At 38.1% G+C, this 9,318-nt stretch overlaps 1 long non-coding RNA gene across 1 annotated transcript; it reads right to left on the bottom strand.

The window, feature by feature from the left end:
* Positions 1-2,075: 2,075 nt before the first annotated feature.
* LOC124975254 (uncharacterized) lies at positions 2,076-8,961 on the bottom strand. The gene is made up of 3 exons (XR_007106878.1): positions 8,815-8,961; positions 3,455-3,528; positions 2,076-3,361 (listed from the first exon to the last, which is right to left on the bottom strand). It is a non-coding gene; the product is annotated as an uncharacterized LOC124975254 (long non-coding RNA).
* Between the last annotated feature and the right edge of the window lie 357 nt (positions 8,962-9,318).

The following is a 9,318-nucleotide window of genomic DNA, read 5'->3' as shown; positions in this document are numbered from 1 at the left end:
AAGCACAAGGCCCTGGGTTCAATCCCCAGTGCCCCCCCCCCCAAAAAAAAAGACTAGACAGTTCTGCTGCCTTTTTCCTGTCTGTGTGACCTTTGTCTCTTTTATCTTGTGGAAAAGAAGATTCAGGCACAGGGGATTCCAGCCCTGGAAAGTCCATATGAGCCTTTAGTAATGTGAGGTGTTTCACCCACTCCTGCCCCTACCCTTTTCCAGGACCTTTACTAGCAAGAATGCTGGTGGGTGAAGCCTTACTTAGGAACCCAGAGTGGAGAGACAGTGATGAGGTTTCCCTCAAACAAGCACATACCCCAGGTTCTGCCAAAGGCAAACAGTCCCCTAAGTGCCCTCTCCACCAGCAGCTGAGGTAAAGTCAGGACATTGACAGAGGCATCTGGAAGCACAAGAATCCCACCTCAACCTGAGAGGTTAATAGAGCACCTCTCAGGGGCAGGCCTGAGCAGATCCCTGCCTACCTGCTTTTCCTCAAATGTACATAGATCTGGGAGGAGACCAAACTGTCACAACTATGTGCATGGGGTTGGGAGCTCCCAAGGCTTTTTCTGTTTGTGCCTTGTCCTGTTTGAAGTCCTCTGTACTCTCCTCCTGCACTGGAATATTTGCACCTCTAGACTTTGTCATAAATGCTCCATCCTCAAAAGAATTAATAATTATGCAACATGGTGAATATATTAGAGACATTCATAAATATATTTTAAAATGTTAAAATTTATATTATGTGAATCATCCCAATAAAAACAAAAATATGATTCCATAAACCATTAGGGCAGGAACTCAAGTCCCTGGATTGTGCACTCTTAGGTTTTGAGCACCAGGGTACAACCTTTTTTGAAACTTCTACACATATCATGGTATATGGAACAGCAGTTTTCAGGCTGTGCCTCAATTCAATTACTCCATCTTGTAGAAAAGTAATTTGCCATAGCTCCTCCATTTTGAGTAAAAGTGCCAAGATAGAATGGTTCCACACCTTGTCTGTTCCATTAAATCACCACCATGTGCCTGAAATCATCAGATACAATGGATAAATAACTTACATGCATTGACTTACCAAAATAAATCAAGTAGTAACTGAACACATGTGGACATTCCAAATCATATCAGAAACACCAGACAGAATCTTATCAACCTCACCACATGCAACCCCCTCACCTAACACCCATAAAAGGAAAACCCTGAGAATGGACAGGCCAGGCCCTGAACTCATTACCCAATCACTGACCATGAGCTCTGCATAGGAAAATTACCAGTGTTCAAGTTCTGAATTTCAATCCTCAGGTTTCACCATGCCCATAATGACCACACAGAGCACACTCCAAGTTGGCACTCAAGCTGTCACTCTGACACTGAAACTGCTACCCATTTGGATTCTCTGCTTTGAAAGCTCTGCAGAATTGTTTTTTTAAAATACTCAGTTGACCACTATGATGACTCTGACTCTGTGCTCAGATCTCTGCCTGTGCTCCTGACCTGTACAGCCTGTAACTCTGCAGTCATTCTAAACATTTCTTAGTTTTTCTGTGACATAAATAATCACTGTGTGAAAAGTGAGGTGTAATTAGAGTGTCACAATATTTGAAATCAAAACTGAAATAAATGAACTGTTTTTCCAGATTAGAACTATCATGGTGACCTTAGGTGACTCATGATGACCTATGAGTGTTTGGAAAACCACCAGAAATTAAAGTGTTGCATCATGTAAATTTATTATTAATCAATAAATGCTGACACTGTGAAAGAAACAAGCATATTTAGTCTGTGTTACTGACAGCTTGCTCATGACAACGCCTCAGTGAGACAGTCAGGGATCCTATGTGAAAAAAGTAAAATGTACCCCCAAAATTGAACTTTCTGTCAGCAATTAAGAGTATGATATGCTATTTCCTGCTCTGCATCTGTACTCACTGTTACCATTAAAAGGAAGCTATGTGTATTCTTTATTACCTACTTATCTTCTCAATCTTACTGATCTAAAAATCAAAGTATATTATCCTGGTGTGGTGGCACCTGCCTGGAACCCCAGGGAATCAACAGGTTAATGTGGTAGGATCACATATTTGAGGGCAGCCTGGGTAATTTTGCAAGAGACTTAAAAAGAACTGGGATGTTGCTCAATGGTTCAATGCCCCAAGTTCAATCTCTAATAAAATAACACAACAATAACAGAACAAAGCCAAGTATTTATGAAAACCAGAATGCCTTATCTTACAGTCTCCAGGGATGAGCTAGATAAAATAATCTATCATGACATCATTGCATCAGGCTGAAAGCAAGTTTCCACCTTCATTTGTTACTTAAATGCTTTCTTTTCTTCTACTCAACTACTTTTTTATAAAACTGTAGCAATTCATTCTTGACAGGATAAAATGTCTGCACAGAATTCTTCACCAGCAGAAGGAATTTAGCAGTGCCTAGGCTCCAAGATGACTGACTGATTCTCAAAGTCGTAATGTTTGCACAGGTCAAAAAATTTTAAAAAATAAATAAATAAAAAAGGAAACACCTTTTGAAACTATGCCCTAAACCAATAAAAGTCTGAGACTAACACTGTCCTGCAACAAATACATGTTGGGAGAATTTCTACTTCTTGGCTGGCAGCAGTGAACATCTCAAGTGTGTAAGGAAAACTTATGGGGAGGACCATTCTTCTTTGGGCACCTAGGAAAGTACACAACTGCCACAAATTGACTCAATGTTAGCAAGGGAACTCGTTATAGGAACCTGGTGGTCTGATCCCCTGTGGCACATTGTGATTGGACAAAAAACCTGTAAAATGTATAACTGTTCTCACAATAAACATGTTTGCAAGCTTCTTGCCACAAGCCTGCTTTCATGCAACTCTCAGAGTCTGGGACTTGACTCCATGCTGCTTACCCTGCATGTGAATTAGTCCAGCACAAGAGAAACTACACTGAACAATGGAACTTGAAGGAAGATTAAGAACAGACCCAGAGAATAGTCTGAGCTAGTCTGACACTAGAAAAACAGCAAATACACAGAAATAAAAACTGGTCCCTTCATCCAAGGACAGCCTGGCACTCTCTCAGTCAGAAATGCTGCTCTATTCTTTCCTCTCAGGCAAAATCTCCAATAAAGCCTTCCATGGTTGAATTTCTCTGGATCTCATCTTTTTTCCACAATTTCTAGACCTAAAGACCTGGTACAGTTAGTGAAGGAACCCACTGGACTTTCTCTTACAACCACTGGGAAGGAGAATTCCATCCCTTACTCAAGGCAAAAGAGAAAGTCTCACAGATGAAGAAGATTCCCAAACCAACACAGATTCTGTCTTCTGGGAGGAAGGCTCCACATTGCCAATTTTCCAACAGAGAGCCATGCATGCCTATTGACCAAGCAAAAACAGAATGCAAAGTGGGCACACATATGTCACAATGGAAAAAGTGCACAGTACAGAGGACTGTGACTAGAAACTCACCTTGAACCTGACTCCAACTTCTCCAAGGACATTTAGGATGGGCATTCTAACATTTTCAAAGTGGAGTACCCAAGCTGAAAGAAAAAGAACTTGTCTTTATCTGACAGATCTGCCCAGACCTACAGATGTATAATTCATTCATTCAGGATCTTGTAGGACAGTACAGAGGCAAATTTTCTGTCTTTGGGGAGCTCATATTTTGTTTAGTGAGAAAACCTCAGACATCTTAATATAACAATGTGGTCAGTGCTTGGGATCAAACAAATGACAGTCTGATAGACTTAGAGATGAGTGGGAGCAGATAACAATAAGTTTAATGAAGATTATGTAACCTTTTCCTTTTTAACAATTAATATAAACTTATAAGAAAGAATGAGTGAGTAAGCTAGACAGAAAAGTGCTTTCTTAGGGTAGATGGATTTGATGGTCCAATCCTTAACTATAACACAACCACACCAATACACAGTAATGGCAGTAGTCTTCTACATTGGGCAGGGAAACCTTCTAATACTAGGTTTGGCCATTGGAATATAGCCAATGCAAATTAATTGAAAGTAGTTTTTGAACAAGAAATTTAAACATGAATTTTTAAGGTCAATGAGAACAGGAGACCTAATTGACCTTATACGATATGTGTTGTCCTGTTATGTGCCTGTGGTGTGCAGTAAGAATGTGCCCCAGGTTGGTAAAGAAGACCCTTGGGCTACACTGAGGCCAACCCCAGCCTGAACAGGTTGCCCTGGGCTCATTGACAGCATTCTGATGCATCTGTTGGGAAGAATTACTGCATAAAGGGATAATGAGCAGTCTTGTAGTTAAACACACCATGTCACAGAGGAGAGGCATAGTGGGGAGGGACAGTGGCTTCTGGATGATATTTTCTGTAGCAATATGTTTTTGGTGTATTTTGCATAAACATGGCAACTCCTGGCAATTTACACTGGACTAAATTGCTTACTGAGGAAACTTGGGACAAAACATTCATAGTCCAAGTGTCACCAGGACAGTGTGGGCAAGCTGGGCAGTTGACTCCTTCTTTTACTACTGCAGATGTGCAGAGAGCCCAGTGGGAAAATATATTAAAACCAAATCACTCTGCCTCCTGATTTGGTTTAAAAGTGTTTCCACCCTATGGATTAACATTCAATAATAGCTATAAAATTCTTATATTTTGCCTCTCCAAAAAGAATTCACATTAGGTTTTACTTGATGGGTGAATATGTCTTTTCAAAGACTCAGATGTACAATAATTAATTAGATTACTTACTACTTATCTACACTAATTAGATAACTTATTCTTTAAAAATATTTTGTTTTAGTTGTAGGTGGACAAATACCTATATTTTTATATGGTGCTGATGATCAAGTCCAGGGTCTCACACATGCTAGGCAAGCACTCTACCACTAAGTCACAACACAAGCTCCTATTTATTTTTTAATGTGGGAATTAATATTGTTTAGCAAATGGCTTACAAGTTGAGTTATTTTACAAGTTGTTGGGCAGTTAATCTTCAGAAATTTTTTTTGTTGCCTAGTATTTAAATCTCAGAGGGAAAGTAATTATTGCATTCAAATACTTTAATGAATTTCTTAAGACTTAAAAAGACTTGCAGAGGGGATAAACTGGGTTGGGAAAATTACTTCATGTTTTAAAGATACTCATACCTTTAAAAGATTATGAAACACCAAGTTATTGGGGTTTATCTCCCAAAATTGGTTAAAAGTTGTGACATTTTTGAAAGACTATCCTCGCTTTGAATGTACTTAAGTCTATCTTAGTAACAAAAAATTTTAAAAACTATTGTATATGAGGGGAAGAAAAAGTCATATTTCAGAAATATGCACATTGATAAATTTTTATAGGAAGTAAAGTTCTTGCTGCTCTAATTGATATATAAAGTATCAATAATTTTGCACTTATGATGATATCATTTCATAATCTCTCTAGCAATGTCATGGATTCTTATAAATATTGGGACTGTGCCTAATTCATTAATTGGAAAACAGGACCAGGGCATGGAGTATTGAGAACCCAGCTCTATGGTTCTGACTATGTCATTGATGAGCATTTAACAGGTGACTTTTATGGAGTTCCTGCTCCCTGTACATCAATATTTTTTCTTTATCTATGATATGGGTAGAAAAGATAACTTTCAAGGTCTCTTCCAGCTTTATAACTGTGAATTATGTAATTATTTTTGGCACACTAAATGTTTTATCCAAGCCATTATCACCCAAAGTGTGTTTTATTTTTTAGTCAGCACCATTTCTTGCCAATATGTATGTATTGTGACAAAGGACCAGATTTCATCTATAAGGAAGAAAAGCAGTTATTAAATATAGGAGTATGGGTTTTGTCTTATTTATATGTTAAAGAAGAAAATTTCTCCTGGAAACCTCTCATTTTAATGCACCGATTACAGTATAAATATGTAAGTATTGACTCAGTCAGTGGTCTCTGCTATAAAATGAAACAAGTGTAAAAAATCAAAAAAACATTAAATTTAATACTGCATTTGACACTGACAGTAGCCCAGATGGTGAATTTTCTTCTTGCTCTTCCCTGCTGCAGGATTCTTTCCCTAGCCGGCATTTGGTAATGTTATCCTTAAGGTACAAATTCTTGACCACTGAAGATGTATTTCCAGTGGAAGATGATTAATGAAAGTCAAGCCAGAATACTGCTGCTTCAGATAGTATGGTGATAAATATCAGTATATTCTATCAATACAAATTATAAAATTACTTTAGGTACAGAATGAAGAGGAAATAAATTAATTCATTACTACTGTAATTAATAGTAGAAAATATGTTCATTAATTATTTCATGTATAACTTAGAAGTTTATAGGTTCTTTAGGAGCTTTGGTAGCAATATATGCTTATTTTTGTGACAAGCTGAAAGTAAAAGAAAAATTTTGTTCTAGTACAAAATAAAGAACTCTTAAGTTAATACTATTTTAATTTTAGCTACATTATCAAATATAAAATGTATCTTTCCCTTTTAAATTTTTTTTGTTCTTTTTTATTACTTTGAATTCTTTTTATAGTTAACTGATTATGTGGCAAATATCTAGTGTACTCTTGAGTATATAATAGCATTACTTCTGGTGTTATTTGCTTTCTGTCATGCCTATGGTTTTGTACTGGCACCAATTTTCTGACATCAGATGATATTGCATTTTTGGAGTTATTTTGTAATTTACAGTATTCTGTCAAGAATGAGTACTGAAGTGCCTTTGTGTCATTTAAAGTTTTGAGGAGCATGTATGGTGACACTGAGTTTCCCATGTGTCTGACAGTGTAATTCGTGTAACATCTGGTAAAATTGCCTTTATCCCCTTCATAATGGAGAGGCAGTGTTCTGATTGGTGCACTGTAAATTTAAGAAAATGTTGTGTTCCATAGGATTGGTGACATGGCCCTATTTCCACTTGACATTTAATGATAGATTATGTTGACTCTTGACATGTACTTCAATATTTTCTTCACCTGCAGATATGAGTAGTTCCCAAGTTTTATAGAAGAAAGAAATTCATTGATTCTTCCTTCAGAGGGCAGAGATGATAGTGGATAGGAGCTGAAGGGAGGTGAATTCTAGATTAATTAGTGTCAAGAAAGGGTTTTAATCAGAAGGTTTCAACAATCTTAAACAGTCTAACTAGTGCTGTGACATTGGGAGAGTGTAGTAGTGCTATGTAACTACCATTCCTACCTGCCTCAGTGCTAGGACTTGTTGAATTTTAGGTCTGATTTTTTGATCAAAGTTTCAAGGCAGATGGGGGTTGGGTGTAAGGAAGAAAATGGACCCCCTTCAAGTAAAAGTGAATGCTTCAGGACTGGGTTGTGACTCAGTAATAAGGAGCTTGCTTAGCATGTGTGAGGCACTGGGTTTGATTCTCAGCACCACATAAATAAAAGTATTGTGTCCATCTACATCTAAAACAATACATAAAAAATTTAAAAACTTTGAAAAGATTGAATGTTTTTTGTTTCAAAGGTCCTTACATTGTGATAGGCAATAACAGTATTTGCTATTGATACCCATTATGATTTCACTATTATCCTCATGAAGTACACCTTTTGAAGCTATTTATCTTTGTGTATTTCCCCCATTGAATGATAAAAAAATTAATTAAAAAATGTTCTCTTGTGACCAAATGAAAAAAAAAAAAAAAAAGGCTTACACTATATGGGAGGTAAGACAAGGGCCTTCTGCCAGCAGATATTTCATGTGAATAAGAGTTTACATTCTTCTCTGGCCTTCAGCTTGCCACTTCCACCCTCATGTGGGGTCCCTGTGAATGCTAGTGGACACTACCTACCAGACTTCAGTGCACAATAAGCCTCTGTAGAGGTGGTCATTGCCCACATAACTCGAACCTTCCACATGCCAAACTCTTCATTAACCCAAGGCTTCTGACCTGTTCCTGCCAATGCTTGAATGCTGGGTTCTTAGTAAACAATAATGGTGCTAGCTGTCATAGTTATAGTAGAAAGCAATGTTGTCATGCTTCCACAAACAGTGAGCATCCCCACATTGTAGGATACCAACTCATCACCCTCCACCAGGCAGGTACCATCATCACCTATTTCCTCTGACTGATTAAAACACAGCAAGGAAAAGAAATGAGTTTGTATAGTTTCCAAGTGGTGGGGCTCAGGGTAGAGCTTAGGGACCCCTGAACTCACAGCCCAAACACTATGGCCAGTATCATCCAAAACAAAAGGTCCCCAAAGATGAAAGTGACTAGAAGTGACAGTGGAATACAGAAGATAGGGTAGAATGTGGATGGAGAGTCTGAGACCAGAACTGACAGACCCAAGAGAAAAATCATTGAGAACTCCATGACAGCAAAGGACAGGAAAAGACAACTTAGAAGAATGTAGGCTTGAGTGAGCTGTATGCTCACCAGGGATAGCATGTTGCCTGGATGGGCAGAAAGGGAGTGTGTGTGTGTGTGTGTGTGTGTGTGTGTGTGTGTGTGGTCTGCCACCAAATGTTAACCCAGAATACAAAATATTCTGCACTTTTTGGTGTCTATAACTGTGCCCTCACACCAATGCTGAACTGCACTCTCTTCATTCCTACTGAAGTAAACAAAGCTGAATGCACAAGAGGTATGCATCTGATGTCTGCTGAATGGCACAAGTTAGTTTTGAGAAGCTCATCTTCACCATGGAAGACTTTTGTGGCTGTTTTAATCTGATTTTGCTAAATGCATAATTCAAACCCACAGTATTTAAGTCTCATGTCTTAATGTTTGGGTATAGTGAAATGTTGGTCTGTTTCTCTCTCTCAGACTCAGATACACACACACACACACACACACACACACACACACACACACTCACACACACCTTACTGTTGAATGTTCAATGTATCTTCAGGCTTCCATGAAGTAACACCTTCAAAGTTCTGTTCTACCTTCAATGCTGTAAATTTTCCTTTCATCATGTTGTCAGTCAGCAACCTCATTCTTTTTCAAGAGAGTAAATACACTTTACAGTCCTCTGTTACCAATACAGACCTGAGAAAAGAAAGCACAAAGTCTTTGAAGACACTCATCTCCATCATTGATCACCAAGTTCCAACTCCCCATCAAACTACAGACCAGACAAGAAATGTCCTTGACTTCTCAGTGGTCAAACTTGCGTGAACACAAAAATCCACATTTCACAAAGATTTTTCAAAAGACATGTGGTCAGGGATAGAGTAGGGGGTCAAAAAATTTTCCAGTGGAACTATTGGCTCAAGTTCTGCTACCGGAAAAGAGATTGTATCTGAAGGAATTATTTCAGAGGATTACATGTATGTATATATGTGTATAAATATACATCTCAAAACTACATGTATGCTGTAAA

Source organism: Sciurus carolinensis, unplaced genomic scaffold (genome assembly GCF_902686445.1).
Source record: "Sciurus carolinensis unplaced genomic scaffold, mSciCar1.2, whole genome shotgun sequence".
Lineage (NCBI taxonomy): Eukaryota > Metazoa > Chordata > Mammalia > Rodentia > Sciuridae > Sciurus > Sciurus carolinensis.
Note: the sequence above shows the minus strand (reverse complement) of the source record. Positions and strands in the feature narration are given on the sequence as shown.